The sequence below is a fragment of the Ailuropoda melanoleuca genome, chromosome X, assembly GCF_002007445.2.
Source record: "Ailuropoda melanoleuca isolate Jingjing chromosome X, ASM200744v2, whole genome shotgun sequence".
NCBI lineage: Eukaryota > Metazoa > Chordata > Mammalia > Carnivora > Ursidae > Ailuropoda > Ailuropoda melanoleuca.
Genome location: NC_048238.1, coordinates 112,269,596 through 112,289,989, shown reverse-complemented (window position 1 = coordinate 112,289,989; position 20,394 = coordinate 112,269,596). Strand labels below are relative to the sequence as shown.

The following is a 20,394-nucleotide window of genomic DNA, read 5'->3' as shown; positions in this document are numbered from 1 at the left end:
GAACTCACAACCCCGAGATCAAGAATTGCAAGGTCTACAGACTGAGCCAGCCTGTCTAATACTTTTAATTTGGGGGGGCTAACAAAATGGGGCAGGGCCAAAATATGGGACCACCGAAGTATGTAAGTTGGGAGGGAATGTCCTTGTAGGTTAAAAGTGTTCTAAGGTCCTTGGGTTATTTGGGAGGGGAAATTAAAATACTAACTTCAGTTTTTAATAATTTTGCAGGGTAACATTTCAAGGATAGCTATTAAAACAAGAGAAGTAGAACGTATCACCTCCAAAACACTTAATTGAAGAATCTCAAAAGTACGGAATGTTCAAATGCATGTTTATTTTACTTGGAAGATGTGGATGATTCAGTTCAGGCTGTAGAGAGATCATCACCTTTGCTCACCTCTGAATCTGAACCTTTTTGCTTTGGTAGTTCTACATGGATTGTGTCTGCATGAAAGAAAGACAGATATGTAAATATTTTATCATTTCTACATATTTTTCTTTGTGGTTATAAAATCAATTACAAATATTTTTACATAAAACTCTGATCAATCTTATTATCTAATACCCGAAGCTTTGTCAGGCCTCCTAAAACAAGCATTCAGGAACCCGGGGGCCCAATACATCACCTAAAGACTGAAGGAAGAAACACTGTAAAGACTTCTACAAAACAATACCCTGAAGCCATATGCTTCAGCTAACTTCATCCACATTTTCACTTCCTGCAACCACTTCTCTGCCCACACTGTTTTCTCTGCCTGTAATGCAAAACTTCTATTATCTATACATCTACTGGTTGGAATCCTCCCTACTATGTGATATTCATTTCCCTGGAACCTTCCATCCTTGATCTAATCATTCCCTCCTTTGATCTCTCATGGTGCTTTGTGCTTTCCTATCTGTTTATACGTTTATCTGGCTACCTATTTTTAAATCTTAGCAATCAACTTGGGTATCACTTCTCTGGGAAGTTGTTCCTGAAATCTCCAGGCTGAGTTATCCACCTCTCCAGCATTGATGACAGTTGGGTTTGTTGAATGAATGAATAAAACTGAGTAGGTATCAGAACCCAGTTGAGGCTTAACAACACAAGTTTGTAGAGTACCAGGTTTTCTGTGTGTTTTTATAATGCTGAAAATGTTAGAATTAGTTTTTCTTCTATGAGAGACCAACAGTGCACAAAAGATGTATAGGTTGTAAGACTGTTCTAGCACTGGTCCTGCCTCCAGTGATTGTACATCTCTGCCAAGGCCCTGAGCAACAGAAGTTCAAACATACATTATTTCTTGTGGCTGGAGCAGAGGAATTGTTGGTCCTTAAGCCTGGTTGCGTATGAATCATGGGTTGATGTGCCATCAGGGAAGGAGCTCCCATTGGAGTTCGAACCTATGAATTCAAATGGAAAAGAAAACAAAAAGTGAAGACTTAATTACTATTTAATTGTTCTCCTCATACAATAGTACCAAGAGGGCAAGTAGTCCCCCACAGTAAATATTACATTTAATGAATGTCAACTGATAGGAATGCTAAATGCTAGAAAGAAATATAGATCTGTGAAGGAGCTGCTGGTAATAAAGTGTGAAGGAAAAAGACCTAAAAAATAGTTCTTGAAAAGGAGGAATGAATTAACTGCCAATAAGGCCTACAAAGGACTCTTAATGAGAAAAAGAACTCCTACATCTCAAGGCCAATAATCGTCATGGGAAAGAGAAGGGAAGTCTGTAGGTAGACATGGAACATGTTAAGTATACGAGATGTCTGTATCTTTGATGAAATACTCCAGTAGAAGTATGTGATTTGATATGATGATTTAAAGGTTAAATGTGAAGGATATATAGACATTTTCCTGGTGAAAGGAATGAGGAAAGGGCAGGCAGGCGCACCATCAATTCTTTTTTTTTTTTAATTTTTTAAATTATATTATGTTAGTCACCATACAGTACATCCCTGGTTTCTGATGCAAAGTTCGATGATTCATTAGTTGCGTATAACACCCAGTGCACCATGCAATACGTGCCCTCCTTACTACCCATCACACCATCAATTCTTGCTTTGACATCTCTCTAGTTTGCATTATCTTTCCAGTGACCTGTTAGGCTCAGATTTTTTTCCAGCTTTATTGAGGTATAATTGAAATTGTTTAAAGTGTACAACATTATGATTTGGCATTTGTATACAGATTTTTAAATATATTCAAAAGATGAAGGACATTTAATGAAAGACCAATATAAGGAGGTTGCATGACCTATTAAGATAAGACTCTAACCATCTCCTTCCCTGTTTAAACCTCTTAAATGGATCCTCACTAAGTGTCGACAGTGTGAAACTCCTTGGCGTGACTTTCCAAGCCTACTGCTTCTCAATCTGTACCTATTGCACGTTTTCCTCACAAGTTGGGGCAGTGTGGGCTATAGTTAAGGAAAACTGGGTAAATTAGAAACTGTTGAAATGACTCATATCTAAAGACTAATGATTAATGTGTTGACCTGCTGAGAGGTTTCTGGTGATATGCTGCAGAACTGTGTCCTTGTTCTTACAGATTATCTTTATCTAAGTTATTAATGAAAATGTAGGACACATGTGCATTGAACATGTGAATAACGTATATATTGGAAGGGATAATAAATATATTAAATAGACTCAGAAACAATGTGCTTGCCAGGCTAGAGATAGGATCCCAAGTGAATAGATGAAGTTTCACAAAGAAAATTGTTCAGTTTTGCTCCTGGATCTTAAAAATCTCCATGGGGGTATTGGTAGAAGTGAACAGGGGAGAAGTGAAAAAGACTAGTAGAATTTTAGTTGATAATAAGGTTAAGTTTTGAAGTTAAGTTTTCCTGTCCTTCTTTCTTTTTTAACATTTATTTATTTGAGAGAGAACGTACACATGTGCTCACAAGTGGAGAGAGGAGCAGAGAGAAAAGGGGAGAGAGAATCTCCAGCAGACTCCCCACTGGGTAAAGAGCCTGATGTGGGGCTTGATCTCACAAACCCAAGATCACGACCTAAGCCCAAACCAAGAGTCGGACACCCAACCAACTGAGCCACCCAGGAGCCCCTCCTGTTGTTGTCTTAACCCTATGCCAGCAATTTAGAAGCAGCTCCCAGCTATCTTCAGTGTACAGGGCTGCCACTTCTGCAGGACTAAACAAAGGGCTTGATAAGACTTCCTGCCTTACATGGGTGCCCGGTAGCTCAGTCGGTGAAGTGTCTGTCTTCAGCTCAGGTCTAAGCCCCATGTGGGGCTCCTGGCTCAGTGGGGAGCTTGCTATTCCCTCTGCCTCTGCCCCTCCCCACCACTTGTGCTCTCTCTCTAAAATAAATAAAATCTTTAAAAAAAAAAAAAAAAAAGACTTCCTGCCTTACAAACAGTGCTGCTTAGAAATCATCAAAATTGCTCTTGCCCAAGGATCGAGATCTTGGTCCATTTACATGACACTATCAGATATTGCGCCCTGGAATAGCCCCATGCAGTGACTAGATGGAGAACCTAGTCCTTTTAGGAAACCTAGGTGTGTATGCTCCCTCCAATCCACCTGGGTCTGTAGTTACTCATGTCTGAGGAGTCGGATCCCCATTCTACAGTCCAGCCAATGCGAGGGACGACTTTGTATCTGATTCCTGTAACTCCCTAGGGAATGGGCCCTATTCTATTCACTTTTGTTTGGAAAGAATCTGTGATATAACCTGGTTCTTTTTGTAGTCCTTCAGTTTTTACTCTTCAATCCACAGATTTTGCTTCAGTCCCTGTTATATACTAACAATAGGTGCCATCTGATTACTGATTCCCAGCCTGGAATTACCTTTTGGGACTTGGACCCTGACTGTCTATCCTTTCCTGTAGAGTATCTCAGCTCTACCCCATTCCCTTATACTCCTATTAAGTCTACTTTCTCCACACTTGAGGCCAAACTTAGCTCTAAGCATATAGACACACCTAGGATCATATAATACTCCTCTAATCCTCTTTTGGGGGTTAACTGGCAAATATAGTTAATTATTATAGAAGTTGCACAGAGAAGTCCAAATGAAGACTGAAAAGAGCTGTGAGATCAGCAAATGAAAGCATCAACAAAACAAAAAGACAACCAACTGAATGGGAGAAGATATTTGCAAATGACTTATACGATAAGGGGTTAATATCCACAATATACAAAGAACTTATGAAACTCAACACCAAAAAACCCCACAAACAATCCAATTTAAAAATGAGAAGACATGAATAGACATTTTTCCAAAGAAGACATCTTTGAAAATACTAATTCAAACAGATATATGCACCCTTATGTTTATGGCAGCATTATTTACAATAGCCAAGATATGGAAGCAACCTAAGTGTCCACTGATAGACAAGTGGATAAGGAAGACAGACTATTATGCAGCCATAAAAAAGGATGAGACTCTGCCATTTGCAACAACATGAATGGACTTAGAGGGTGTTACGCTAAGGGAAATAAGTCAGACAGAGAAAGACAAATGCCATATGATTTCATTTATATGTAGAATCTAAAAAATAAAACAAAGGAATAAACAAACAAAGAAGCATCAGAATCAGACCTACAAATACAGAGCACAAACCGCTGGTTGCCAGAGGGGCAGGGACTGGGGGGATGGGCCAAATGGGTCAAGGGGAGTGAGAGATACAGGCTCCCAGTTATAGAATGAGTATGTCATGGGAATAAAAGGCACAGCACAGGGAAGATGGTCAACGGTATTGTAATGGTGTTGTATGGTGACAGATGGTAGCTACACTTGTGCTGAGCACAGCATAACATAGAGAGATGCTGAATTACTCTGTGGTACACCTGAAACTAATGCAACATGGTGTGCCAACTATACTCAAATAAAAACAATTTAAGAACGTTAAAATTAAAAGAAAAGAGGTAGGAGGAAGGGAGGAAAACTAAGAAAGTATGGTGTTTCCAAATCTAAGAGCATTTCGAGAAACATCCCTCTTCCTTCACTGGCCACCCCTTTTCTACCTCCGTTGTAAGTTCCTCTGCAGCTCCCTGCCCCATGAATGGCAAGTCATCCCAGAGCTCACTCCTTGGACCTGTGTTACTGTCTACACGCACTCCTAGGTGATCTCATCTACTGTCTCCTGACACTCTTCAGGACTTTTGCATTGACCACTCCCTCTCCCTGGAACTGATCTTCCGCTTGGCCTATTCCCTCACCTCTTTCAGTTTTTTACTTAAGACTGAGTCATATTCTCAATAAGGTGTTCACTGGAAACCTACCCCAATTCTCTAAATTCTTCTTCCCTGCTTTAAATGTCTTCCTAGCATGTCACCTTATTTATTTTATTTATTGTTTATACTTACCATCATTAGAATGCATGTCCCATGAGGGCATGGGTTTTTGTTTCTTTTGATTATTGCTACATTCACAGCTTCTAAAACAGTAACTAGAACATAGTAGATGGTTAAGAATATGTGCTGGCTGAGTGACAGAAGTGTTGAATAAGATAAGAATAGAAAAGTAACTCATTGGGTAATAGTGGGCTGCCATTTATATGGGGTAGTCAAGAACAGAGTCAAAGGTGGCAGGATACAAAATCAATGCCCAGAAATCAGTTGCATTTCTATACACGAATAACGAGACTGAAGAAAGAGAAATTAGGGAATCCATCCCATTTACAATAACACCAAAAACCATGCGTTACCTTGGAATTAACTTAACCAGAGACGTAAAGGACCTATATGCTAGAAACTATAGATCACTTTTGAAAGATATTGAGGAAGACATAAAAAGATGGAAAAATATTCCATGCTCATGGATTGGAAGAATTAACATAGTTAAAATGTCCATACTACCCAGAGCAATCTACACTTTCAATGCTATCCCGATCAAAATACCGAGGACATTTTTCAAAGAACTGGAACAAATAGTCCTTAAATTTGTATGGAACCAGAAAAGGCCCCGAATCTCCAAGGAACTGTTGAAAAGGAAAAACAAAGCTGGGGGCATCACAATGCCGGATTTCGAGCTGTACTACAAAGCTGTGATCACAAAGACAGCATGGTACTGGCACAAAAACAGACACATCGACCAATGGAACAGAATAGAGAACCCAGAAATGGACCCTCGGCTCTTTGGGCAACTAATCTTTGATAAAGCAGGAAAAAACATCCGGTGGAAAAAAGACAGTCTCTTCAATAAATGGTGCTGGGAAAATTGGACAGCTACATGCAAAAGAATGAAACTTGACCACTCTCTCACACCATACACAAAAATAAACTCCAAATGGATGAAAGACCTCAATGTGAGACAGGAATCCATCAAAATTCTAGAGGAGAACATAGGCAACAACTTCTATGACATCGGCCAGAGCAACCTTTTTCACGACACATCTCCAAAGGCAAGAGAAATAAAAGATAAAATGAACTTATGGGACTTTATCAGGATAAAGAGCTTCTGCACAGCCAAGGAAACAGTCAAAAAAACTAAGAGACAGCCCACGGAATGGGAGAATATATTTGCAAAGGACACCACAGATAAAGGACTGGTATCCAAGATCTACAAAGAACTTCTCAAACTCAATACACGAGAAACAAATAAACAAATCATAAAATGGGCAGAAGATATGAACAGACACTTTTCCAATGAAGACATACAAATGGCTAACAGACACATGAAAAAATGTTCAAAATCATTAGCCATCAGGGAAATTCAAATCAAAACCACACTGAGATACCACCTTACGCCAGTTAGAATGGCAAAGATAGACAAGGCAAGAAACAACAATTGTTGGAGAGGATGTGGAGAAAGGGGATCCCTCCTACATTGTTGGTGGGAATGCAAGTTGGTACAGCCACTCTGGAAAACAGTGTGGAGGTCCCTTAAAAAGTTAAAAATTGAACTACCCTATGACCCAGCCATTGCACTACTGGGTGTTTACCCCAAAGATACAGACGTAGTAAAGAGAAGGGCCATATGCACCCCAATGTTCATAGCTGCATTGTCCACAATAGCCAAATCATGGAAGGAGCCGAGATGCCCTTCAACAGATGACTGGATTAAGAAGCTGTGGTCCATATATACAATGGAATATTACTCAGCTATCAGAAAGAACGAATTCTCAACATTTGCTGCAACATGGACGGCACTGGAGGAGATAATGCTAAGTGAAATAAGTCAAGCAGAGAAAGACAATTATCATATGATTTCTCTCATCTATGGAACATAAGAACTAGGAGGATCGGTAGGGGAAGAAAGGGATAAAGAAAAGGGGGGTAATCAGAGGGGGGAATGAAACATGAGAGACTATGGACTGTGAGAGGCAAACTGAGGACTTCAGAGGGGAGGGGGTGGGGGAAGGGGATAGCCTGGTGATGGGTAGTAGGGAGGGCACGTATTGCATGGTGCACTGGGTGTTATACGCAACTAATGAAGCATCAAACTTTACATCGGAATCTGGGGATGTACCGTATGGTGATTAACACAATATAAAAAAAAAAAAAAGAAGAACAGAGTCATTTGGTCCGATCCCTGAAGAAGTAAGGTAGTGAGCAAAATGGTTATCTAAGAAAATAGTGCTGCAAGGCCAGGGCACAGAAAGTTGCAAATGCCCTGAGCTGGAAGGCTGCCTGGTGTACTCAAAGAACAGCCTAGAATAAACTAAGCCAGGCAAATGTGCCAAGATATGAAGACAGAGAGAGAGCATAGAGAGCCTTGGCTTTTACTCAGAGAAATGGGAGGGGGCAGTTGTACCTGAGCGGCTTGATCTAACTTATACTGTAAGCCAATCACTTATGGAGCAGAAGAAAGAGAGGCATCAAGGAGGACTCCAAGGTTTTTGGCCTGAGCAACTGGAAAGACAAAGTTGCTATCAGCTGTGGCTGGGATGGCTGTGGATAGAACAGCTTTGAGGAGATCCAGAGTTCAGTTTTGGTCACATACTGTTTGAGATGCCTATTATACATTCAAGTGAAGATGTCAGTTAGGTAGCTGGACGTATAAATTGGTAGTAGGGAAGACCTCTAGACTGGAGATACAACTTTGGGAGTCATCAGAACATAAATATACATTTAAAGCCGTGATGTAGATGGAATCACCAAGGGAATGAGTGTTGATAGACAAGGTACTCAGAGATTGATCCAGAAATTGATCCTGTCCAATATTTAGTGACAGGAAAGAGGAATCTGAGAAGGAACAACAGGTTGAGAGTATGATATGCTAGAAGTTAAGTGAAAAAAAAACAATTCAAGGAGGGATTGATCAGCTGTATCAGATGCCATTGGTAAGACATGATGTGGACTGAGGAGTGGCCATTGGTTATCGTAATATGGATGTCACTCATGACTGAGATAAGAACAATGGGGGCAGGCAGGGTCCTTACTGCAATAGGTCAAGAGAGACTGAGAGGAAAAGAAATAGTAACATAGCATATAAGATAACTGTTTCGCGGAATTTTTCAGTAAAGGGATAAAATATACTAATACATGGTAGCATATCACTATGTAGAATGTCACTGAGCCATTATAATTAATATGCACCAAACTATATAGATCTCAAAAACATAAGAAGGAAATGATAATGATTATAATCAGTTTTTTAAAAATCATAGAAAATAATACTACATATTCTTCCATATTAAAGGAATGGAAATGTTCTGGAAGGCCATACATAAATTCATCACAGTCATTGTCTCTGGAGAGGTGGAGGGTGACTAGCACTAGGGGTGTGCCAAGATTATTTTGGCTTTATTTGTAAAATTTCATTTAAAATGACCTGAAAAAAATTATGACAAAATATTAACACTTTATCTTCTGTACTTTCCTGTATTTTTAACATTTTTCCAAATTAACAGTACCAAAAAAAAAATGAATGAATTGGTGGTGAGGCTGTGTAGAGTGAATGACTTCAGAGTTTCCATTAACTGTATTACATCACATGAAATTTATGTAATGCATTGAAGCTATAAAAAGAACTGATTGCAAATAGTTTTTAACTAAGTAAAGAAAAATTTTAAGTCATGAAAACATTGCCAAATAGGCAGAACAGAAATAACAGACTAAAATGAGTTAGAAAAAGTTTGGATAAAAGCTTGAAATCAGAAAAATTCTAGATATTCTGCTTGTATTAACAATTTCTCCTATTTCAAGTCTTGAACAATAAGAACAAATTCAGCTTATTAAATTTCACTTTTTTTACCTGCTGAATAAAGAGGGGAAATGATCCCAAACAACAAAATGGCAAAAAAATAAAAATAAAACAAAATGAAATAACAACAAAATCCCTGCAGAAAGGGAGGAAAACCAGCAGCAAACCAGACCTAAACTTAAGAGCAAAAGCTATCAAGAATCTTAGAAGAAAACATAGGGGATAGCTTTCATACCATTGGATTTGGCAATGAATTCTTCAATAGGACACCAGAAGTCCAGGCCACAAAAGAAAAAAAATAAATTGGGCTTCATGAAAACTCTAAAAATTTTGTGTATTTAAGGATACTATCAAGGCAGTAAAAAGACAACCCAGAGAATAGGAGAAAATATTTCCTAATCATATATCTGATAGGGGATTAATATCCAAAATGTATAAGAGCACCTACAATTTAACAACAACAAAACAAATAACCAAATTCAAAAATGGCCAAAGGTTTTAAATAGACATTTCTCTAAAGAAAATACACAAAAGGCAAAAAATCACATGAAAAGACGCTCAACTCACTAAACATTAGGGAAACGAGAATGAAAATCACAATGAGATACTAATTCACACCCATTAGTGGTGGCTATAATAATCTTTTTTTAATCCAGGAAACAAGTGTTGGTGAGTGTGTTGGGAAGCTGAACCCTCATGCATTGCTGGTACAAATATAAAGTGCTTTAGTTACTGGGGTAAATGGCATGACAATTCCGAAAAAAATTAACCATAGAATTACCATATGATCCAGCAATTCTACCTCCAGGTATATACCCGAAGAATTGAAAGCAGAAGCTCAAACAGATATTTTTACACCAATGTTCATAACAGCATTATTCACAATAACCAAAAGAGGGAAACAACCCAAATGTCCATCAATGGATGCATGGATTAACAAAATGTTGTACATATACACGATGGAAAATTATTAAGTCTTAAAAAAGAATGAAATTCTGAGACATGCTACAACATGAATGAATCTTGAAGACATTACACTAAGTGAAATAAGCCAGACACAAGAGGACAAATAATGTATGACTGCACTTATAATAAAGTACCTATAATAGTCAAACTGATAGAGACAGAAAATAGAAAAGTGGTTACCAGAGGCTGCGGGCGGGGTGGGAGGAATGAGGAGTTATTTTTAATGGGTATAGTTTCTGTTTGACATGATGAAAACATTCTGGAAATACATAGTGGTAATGGTTACACAACATCTTGAATGTATTTAATGTCACTGAATTGTACACTTAAAATGGTTAGGATAGTACATTTTATATTATATGTATCTCACAATAATAAAAAAAGTTTTAAATAGATAATATCAAAGTACCATAGAAAATAGCACAGTAAGTCAGCAGAGAGTATGATCAAAATCAAAGTTTTCTGAGCTTCTATGTTGTTTCAGAAGAAATTACTCGTTAGCTTTAGACGTTCATAGTTTCACTATGCATGCTGCAGTCTCTACAGTAACATCAAAATAATAGCAAAAGAAGGTATAACTTCAAAAGTTAATAGGGGGGAAAAAGGAGAAAAAAGGAATCTAATCATTGCAAAGGAAGACCAAAAATGGGGGAATGCCCTATAATACAAATATCCAAATATATCTACAATCACATAAAAATATTAGTGAAACTCAAGTTAAGAGGTAAGGATTGGGTTTTAGTTGCAGTTAAAATCTAGTCAGCGTAGAGAACCTACCTTTCCCAAGGAACACCTATATATAAAACCTGGATAGGACACCTGGGCAGCTATTAGAAAACTGAAAAGTAAACATCAGCAAGTAGATTAGGAAAAAACACCAGAATTAAAAGTACCACTGTACTGGCAGTGAATTTATCCTTTTTCCCTTCCATTATCCTCCACACTGGACTGAAAGCAGCCTGAAACCTGGAAGAGATCGCTATTGTACAGATGAGAGAAAACTCCAGAAGTCTAGCTCTGACCTGAGTAGCTCTAAAGAGAACTTCTAAAGCTCAAAGAAAGTCAGAAAGTCTCCCAGTGTTTTTCCTCTCTCTCCTTTTTCTATATTCCCTCACACCCCAGCTCCCAGGCAGTCCTGAAGCAGGGCTATCAGGGCAAAAAAAGTGGCAAATATTCCAAGGAGAGAAGTTTTCTCCTCAATTAGGGGGAGTTGTGACTCCATGAGGGGAGGGACAAAGTTTTTTTTATAATTCTCTGTCCTAACACCATTTGGAACCCTGACTCATCTCCATCAAAGAAGTGATTGGGTTTGGGGCCTGAGGAAAGTACTTGAGAGAGAGCAGAGATAGAAAAACACAGGAAAGCTGTTTATGAACTCCTGGGCTCATGGTGCCCCTCCCTCCATCTGCGCAGGGGTAGATTTAATCTTTAATTAAGTTTTTTATTTAAATTCCAGTTAGATGACACAGAGTGTATTATTAGTTTCAGGTGTACAATGTAGTGATTCAACACTTCTATACAGCACCCACTGCTCATCAGGACAAGTGCCCTTCTTAATCCCCAACACCTATTTCACCCATTCCCTCACCTACCTCCCCTCTGGGAACCATCAGTGTGTTCTCCATAGTTAAGAATCTGTGTCTTGGTTTGCCTCTCTCTCTTTTTTCCTTTGTTTGTTTTGTTTCTTAAATTCCACATGTGAGTGAAATCATATGGTATTTGTCTTTCTCTGACCGACTTATTTCGCTTAGCATTATACTCTCTAGCTCCATCCATGTCGTCGCAAATGGCAAGATTTCATTCTCTTTATGGCAAACTAATATTCCTCTGTGTGTGTGTGTGTGTGTGCGTGCATACACACCAAATCTTTTCTTTCCTCAGATCTTGGAGTACAGTTCAGTGTAGGGCTGAAATAAGGGTCAGAGTTAGGGTTAGGGCTGTAGTGAGGGTATGGACCTACTGTTCTGTAGTTCAGAGACCTCTACAGAGGGATAAGTTTAGGACAAGTGTAACCGTCAGATTGATGGGTTAGGGTTAGGGGTTAGGGGTTAGGGTTAGGGTTTGGCTTAGGATTAGGTTTTCAATTAGAAGAAAACTCTCTACCTCCTACCATGGCATTACACACGGCTAGATCTCCTGTTCTTCATGCCTGAGTAATATACCATTGCGTACATACACCAAATCCTTTCTCTCCTCACATCTTGGAGTAGGGTTTGGTGTAAGACTGCCATAAGGATAAGGGTTAGGGTTAGGGCTGGGGTAAGGGAATGGGTCTACTGTCCTGTGGCTCAGAGACCTCTACAGAGGGATGAGTTTAGGTAGAGGGTTATAGTCAGGGTGAGGGCTTAGGGTTAGTGGTTAGTGGTTAACAGTTAGGGGTTAGAGTTAGGGTTTGGCTGAGGGTTAGGTTTTCAATTAGAATACTCTCTAGCTCCATCCACGTCATTGCAAATGGGAAGACTTCATTTTTTATGTCTGAATAATATTCCACTCTAAATATACACCACATCTTCATCCATTCATCTATCAATGGACACTTGGGCTGTTTCCATACTGTCAACAATGCTGCTGTCAACAATACCGCAGTAAACATCAGGGTGCGTGTATCTGTTTGCATCAGGGTTTTTGTATTCTTTAGGTAAATACCCAGTACTGTGATTACTGGATCATAGGGTAGCTCTATTTTTAACTTTTTGAGGAACCTCCATACTGTTTTCCACAGTGGCTGCACCAGTTTGCATTCCCACCAACAGTGTAAGAGGGTTCCCCTTTCTCCCTTACCAACGCCTGTTGTTTCCTGTGTTGTTGATTTTAGCCATTATGACAGGTGTGAGGGGATATCTTATTGTGAGTTTGATTTGCCTTTCCCTGATAATTAGTGATGATGAGCACCTTTTCATGTGTTTGCTTGCCATCCGTATGTCTTCTTTTTAAAAAAATATTTATTTATTTGTCAGAAAGAGAGAGAGATTGCACAAGCAGGGGGAGGGGCAGAGGGAGAAGCAGGCTCCCCACTGAGTGGGGAGCCTGGTGTGGGGCTAGATCCCAGGACCCTGGCATCACGAACTGAGTCGAAGGCAGATGCTTAATCAGCTGAGCCACCTAGGCACCCATCTGTATGTCTTCTTGGACAAATGTCTGTTCATGTCTTCTGGCCATTTTTTAATTGGATTATTCATCTTTTGGTGTTGAGTTTGGTAAGTTCTTTATAGATTTGGGATACCAACCCTTTATTGGATATGTCATTTGCAAATATCTTCTCCCATTCCATAAGTTACCTATTAGTTTTGTTGTTTCCTTTGCTGTGAAGAAGCTTTTTATTTTAATGTAGTCCCAATAGTTTACCTTTGCTTTTACTTCCCTTGCCTCAGGAGATGGATGTCAAAAGAAAGCCAGGGTAGCAATACTTATATAATACAAAATAGACTTTAAAACAAAGACTGTAGGGGCACCTGGGTGGCTTAGTCAGTTAAGCATCTGCCTTCAGCTCAGGTCATGAACCCAGGGTCCTGGGATTGAGCCTTGTGTCAGGCTCCCTGCTCAGCGGGGAGTCTGCTTCTCCCTCTCCCTCTGCCCCTCCCCCCTGCTCTCTCCCTCTCTCAAACAAATAAATAAAATCTTTAAAAAAAATAAAAAGGGATGCCTGTGTGGCTCAGTTAGTTAAGCAACTGCTTTTGGCTCAGGTCATGATCCCAGGGTCCTGGGATCGAGTACCACATTGGGCTCCTTGTGCAGCGGGGAAGCTGCTTCTCCCTCTGCCTCTGCCTGCTGCTCCCCCTGCTTGTGCTCTCTCTCTCTCTGACAAATAAATAGATAAAATCTTTAAAAAATAAAAAATAAAACAAAGACTGTAACAAAAGACAAAGAAGGACACTATATAATCATAAAAGGGATGATCCAACAAGAAGATATAACAATTGTAAATATTTATGCACCCAACATAGGAGCACCCCCAAACACATAAAACAGTTAATAACAAACATAGAAGAATTAATCGATATAGTAATACACTTAATAGTAGGGAACTTTGACACCCCACTCACATCAATGGACAGATAACCCAAACAAAAAATCAACAAGGAAACAGTGGCTTTGAATGACACACTGGAACTGATGGATTTAATACATACATTGAGAACATTCCATCCTAAAACAACAGAATACACATTGTTTTCAAGTGCACATGGAACATTCTCCAGAATAGATCACATATTAGGCCATGAAATGGGTCTCAACAAATTCAAAAAGACAGAAGTCATACCATGCATCTTTTCTGACCACAACACTATGAAACTAGAAATCAACCACAGGAAAAAATATGGAAAGCCCATAAATACATGGAAGTTAAATAACATGCTACTAAACAATGAATAGGTCAAAGAAGAAATCAAAGAATAAATCAAAAAATTACATAGAAACAAATGAAAATGAAAACACAACGGTAGATCTGATCTTGTGAACATACCAAAGAATGATTACAGAGAAGAGACCAACACCCAGATCCCAGGCTGACCATCGGGTGGCACACATGCAGGAACAGCCCGAATAGCAGCACAAAGGCTGCAGAAACCAAGCTGACACTGGCTGGAACCACAGGCCAGAGAAGGAGGCAGAACATGCAGCTTAAACCTAACCAGGTCAAGTCCCTGCTAAAACACAAATACCAACATTCTCCATCAAAGGCCCAAAGACAAAGTAATAGTCAAGAATGTCCAGGACATAATCCGAAATTATTTTGCACATGAAGAAAACCGTGAAAATCTCAACTTGCATGAGAAAAGACAATCAACAGACACCAATCACGAGATGGTACAGATGTTGGAATTACTTGGCAAATTTAAAGCAGTCATTATAAAAATCCTAAATAAGTAATCATGAACACTCTTGAAACAAAAGTTAAAATAGAAAACATCAGCAAAGTCTTTAAATCGAAAGGTAATGAGAGGAGGAGGAGTTAAGATGGCAGAGGAGTAGGGGTCCCCTTTTTCAGCCGGTCCCCTGAGCCGAGCTGGATAGGTACCAGCCTGAACATCCACGGAATCAACCTGAGACGCAGGAAGATACATCTGGATCTCTACAAATGAACATCTCCAGCGCTGAGTATTGAGGTACGAAGCGGGGAGCTGTGAAACTGCGCACAGGTATCGGAAGATAAATGGAAGGGGGAGGGAGCCACCGCATTCGGGCACCAGGAAGCAGTAGCCACCTGCACTGGGGAGCGGGTGGACTCGTGGACCGGCACCTGCGAGAAAACAGACTGGGACCGTGAGCGGGGAGCACGCGCCACCAGACTTCTCACAGAACTCCGGTGTGCTCACTGGATCCAGACTGAGACCGGGAGCTCTGGATGCGCACGGGGGCGGCTGGCGGCTGCTGGTCTTAGAAACACAAAGGACAGAGACGCGCGCTGGCCCTGGAAGTGAGGGCTGGGACGCCGGGTGTGGGGCGCACAGCCCGGGATGCTGCAGGGTTGAGCAGCACCAACAGAAACAGAGTTAAAGTGGCCAGAACATCAGTGGAGAACGGGCTGCGATCTCCTCTGTTCTGAGACAGAGGCTGAGATTCGGCCACTGCTGCTCTGACTCTCAGAAGAGGCACAGCAGTCCACCAGGGAAAGCCGCCAGAGAACAAAAGCCAGGAATAACCGGCTCACAGGGTGCCCATCCCCATCCCCCCTCGCAGGGGACACGGAGACTCTACCGAAACAGGGTTTTCTGAGTACCGGCAGGCAGGCCCCTCCCCCAGAAGGCAGGCTGAAAAATCAAGAAGCCCACAACCCGGAGCGCCTGAGTGGCGCAGTCACCAAGCACCTGTCTTCGGATTAGGGTGTGATCACAACGCTCCGTAAGGAGTCCTTCATCGGGCTTCTCCACCGGGAACCTGCTTCTTCCTCTCCCACTCCTCTGCTTGGGTTCCCTTTCTTGCTGACTGTCTCTCTCTCTCTCAAATAAATAAATAAACTCTTTAAGGAAGAAGCCCACATCCCTAAGATCTCTATAAAACAAGGGCGCACGGCCTGGGTCCCAGTCAACACTTGGGCTCTGGACAACCCTGCAATCTCTCTTCATCAGAATGACGAGAAGGAGAAGTCCCCCCCAGCAAAGAAAAGATAATGAGTCTGTGGCCTCTGCCACAGAATTGGCCTCGGCCACAGAATTAATACATATGGATGTATCCCAATTATCAGAAATGGAATTCAGAGCAACAATGGTCAAGATGATGAGTAAACTTGAAAAAAGCATCAGAGAAAGCGTTGCTGAGAATATAGAATCCCTAAGGGCAGAAATGAGAGCGAATCTGACAGAAATTAAAAATTCTATGAGCCAAATGCAGTCAAAACTAGAGGCTCTGACGGCCAGGGTCACCGAGGCAGAGGAACGCGTTAGCGAATTGGAGGATGGGTTAGTAGAAGAAAAAACGAAAATAGAAGCTGGTCTTAAAAAAATCCACACTCAGGAATGTAGGTTACGGGAGATTACTGACTCAATGAAACGTTCCAATGTCAGAATCATCGGCATCCCCGAGGGGTGCAGAAAGAGAGAGATCTAGAAGAGATATTTGAACAAATTGTAGCTGGAAACTTCCCCAATCTAGCAAACGAAACAAGCATTCGTGTCCAAGAGGCAGAGAGGACCCCTCCCAAGCTCAACCACGACAAACCTACGCCACGTCACGTCATAGTGCAATTCGCAAATATTAGATCCAAGGACACAGTATTGAAAGCGGCCAGGGCAAAGAAATTACTCACATATCAAGGCAAAGGTATCAGAATTACGTCAGACCTGTCTACACAGACCTGGAATGAGTGAAAGGGTTGGGGGGCATTTTTAAAGCTCTTTCAGAGAAAAACATGTAGCCAAGGATCCTTTATCCAGCAAGGCTGTCATTCAGAATTGATGGAGAGATAAAGACCTTCCAGAATCGCCAGTCATTGACCAATTTCGTAACCACGAAACCAGCCCTACAGGAGATATTAAGGGGGGTTCTATTAAAGTAAAAAGGCCCCAAGAGTGATACAGAACAGAAAGTCACAATCTATAGAAACAAAGACTTTACAGAGGACATGGCATCATTAAAATCATATCTGTCAATAATCTCTATCAATCTAAATGGCTTAAACTCTCCCATAAAATGCCACAGGGTTGCAGATTGGATAAAAAGACATGACCCATCCATTTGCTGTCTACAAGAGACACATTGTGAACCTAAAAATACATCAAGAATGAAAGTAAAGGGATGGAATACCATCTTTCACGCCAATGGACCCCAAAAGAAAGCTGGGGTAGCAATTCTCATATCAGACAGATTGGATTTTAAACTAAAGACTATAGTTAGAGATACACAAGGGCACTATATTATTCTTAAAGGATGTATCCAACAAGTGGATATGACAATTATAAATATCTATGCCCCCAACAGGGGAGCAGGAAGATACACAAGCCAACTCTTAACCAGAATAAAGAGACATATAGATAAAAATACATTAATAGTAGGGGACCTCAACACCCCACTATCAGAAATAGAACACCCTGGCAAAAACTAAGCAAAGAATCAAAGGCTTTGAATGCCATACTCGATCAGTTGGACCTCATAAATATATATAGAACACTACACCCCAGAACCAAAGAATACTCATTCTATTCTAATGCCCATGGAACATTCTCAAGAATTGACCATGTTCTGGGACACAAAACAGGTCTCAACTCATACCAAAAGATTGAAATTATCCCATGCATATTCTGAGACCACAACACTCTGAAAATGGAACTCAACCACAAGGAAAAATTTGGAAGAAACTCAAGCACTTGGAGACTAAGAACCATATTGCTCAGGAATGACTCGATAAACCAGGAAATCAAAAATCAATTTAAACAATTTATGGAGACCAACGAGAATGAAAACACAACAGTCCAAAACCTATGGGATACTGCAAAGGCAGTCCTAAGGAGGAAATACATAGTCATCCAAGCCTCACTCAAAAGAATAGAAAAGTCTAAAATGCAGTTTTAATATTCTCACCTCAAGAAGCTGGAACAGCAACAGAGGGACAGGCATAATCCACGCATGAGAAAGCAGTTGATCAAGATTAGAGCAGAGATCAATGACTTAGAAACCAGGAGCACAGTAGAGCAGATCATCAGAACTAGAAGCTGGTTCTTTGAAAGAAGAAATAAAATTGACAAACCACTGGCAAGACTTATCCAAAAGAAGAGAGAAAGGACCCAAATAAATAAAATTATGAACGAAAAGGGCGAGGTCACATACAACACCAATGAAATTGGAAGGATTATTAGAAACTTTTACAACAGCTTTATGCCAATAAATTAAGCAATCTGGAAGAGATGGAGGCCTTCCTGGAAACCTATAAACTACCAAGACTGAAACAGGAAGAAATTGATTTTTTAAACAGGCCAATCAATTATGAAGAGATTGAAACAGTGACTAAAAACCTTCCAAAAAACAAAACGCCAGGACCTGATGGTTTTCTCGGGGAATTCTACCAAATAGTCAAAGAAGAAATAATACCTATTCTCCTAAAGCTATTTCAAAAAATAGAAACAGAAGGAAAGCTACCAACCTCATTCTATGAGGCCAATATTACCTTGATCCCCAAACCAGGCAAAGACCCCCTCAAAAAGGAGAATTACAGACTGATATCCCTGATGAATATGGATGCCAAAATTCTCAACAAGATCCTTGCTAATAGAATCCAACAGTACATTAAAAGGATTATCCATCATGACCAAGTGGGATTCATACCTGCGATGCAAGCGTGGTTCAACATTCGCAAATCAGTGTCATAGACTTTATCAGGAAGAAAGAAGCCAAAAATCATATGACCCTCTCAATAGATGCAGAAAAAGCATTTGACAAAATACAGCATCCTTTCCTGATTAAAACCCTTCAGAGTGTAGGGATAGAGGGTACATTCCTCAATCTCATAAAAACCATCTATGTAAAGCCTACACCGAATATCATTCTCAATGGGGAAAAGCTGGAAGCCTTTCCCTTAAGATCAGGAACATGACAAGGATGCCCACTCTCGCCATTATTATTCAACATAGTACTAGAAGGCCTTGCAACAGCAATCAGACAACAAAAAGGGATCAAAGGTATCCAAATTGGCAAGGAAGAAGTCAAACTGTCTCTCTTCGCAGATGACATGATACTCTATATGGAAAACCCAAAGGAATCCACCCCCAAACTACTAGAAGTTATAGAACAATTCAGTAATGTGGCGGGATACAAAATCAATGCCCAGAAATCAGTTGCATTTCTATACACGAATAACGAGGCTGAAGAAAGAGAAATTAGGGAATCCAACCCATTTACAATAGCACCAAAAATCATATGTTATCTTGGAATTAACTTAACCAGAGACGTAAAGTATCTATATTCTAGAAACTACAAATCACTCTTGAAAGACTTTGAAGAAGATACAAAAAGATGGAAAAATATTCCATGCTCATGGATCGAAAGAATTAACATAGTTAAAATGTCCATGCTACCCAGAGCAATCTACACTTTCAATGCTATCCCAACCAAAGTACCAATGACATTTTTCAAAGAACTGGAACAAATGCCCTTAAATTTATGTGGAACCAGAAAAGGCCCTGAATCACAAAGGAACTGTTGCAAAGGAAAAACAGAGCTGGGAGCATCACACTGCTGGATTTCGAGCTGTACTACAAAGCTGTGATCACAAAGACAGCATGGTATTGGCACAAAAACAGACACATAGACCAATGGAACAGAATAGAGAACCCAGAAATGGACCCTTGGCTCTTTGGGCAACTAATCTTTGATAAAGCAGGAAAAAACTGCCGGTGGAAAAAAGACAGTCTCTTCAATAAATGGTGCTGGGAAAATTGGTCAGCTACATGCAAAAGAATGAAACTTGACCATTCTCTCACACCATACACAAAGATAAACTCTAAATGAATGAAAGACCTCATTGTGAGACAGGAATCCATCAAAATCCTAGAGGAGAGCATAGGCAGCAACCTCTATGACATCAGCCACAGCAACCTTTTTCATGACACATCTCCAAAGGCAAGAGAAACAAAAGAAAAAATGAACCTGTGGGACTTCATCAAGATAAAAAGCTTCTGCACAGCCAAGGAAACAGTCAAAAAAACTAAGAGGCAGCCCNGCAGCCCACGGAATGGGAGAAGATATTTGCAAATGATACTACAGATAAAAGACTGGTATCCAAGATCTACAAAGAGCTTCTCAAACTCAATACACGAGAGAAAAATAATCAAATCAAAAAATGGGCAGAAGATATGAACAGACACTTTTCCAATGGAGACATACAAATGGCTA

At 40.2% G+C, this 20,394-nt stretch overlaps 1 protein-coding gene across 1 annotated transcript in view; it reads right to left on the bottom strand.

The window, feature by feature from the left end:
* Nucleotides 1–330: 330 nt before the first annotated feature.
* The window catches only part of LOC109488451 (phosphatidylinositol-binding clathrin assembly protein), a 46,788-nt gene continuing 26,724 nt past the window's right edge, over nucleotides 331–20,394 (bottom strand). The window contains exons 15-16 of the mRNA XM_034649066.1: nucleotides 1,276–1,383; nucleotides 331–444 (exon numbers count right to left, since the gene is read on the bottom strand). The gene's annotated coding sequence lies outside the window, so the exon portion shown is untranslated. The remainder of the gene's footprint in view (nucleotides 445–1,275; nucleotides 1,384–20,394) is intronic.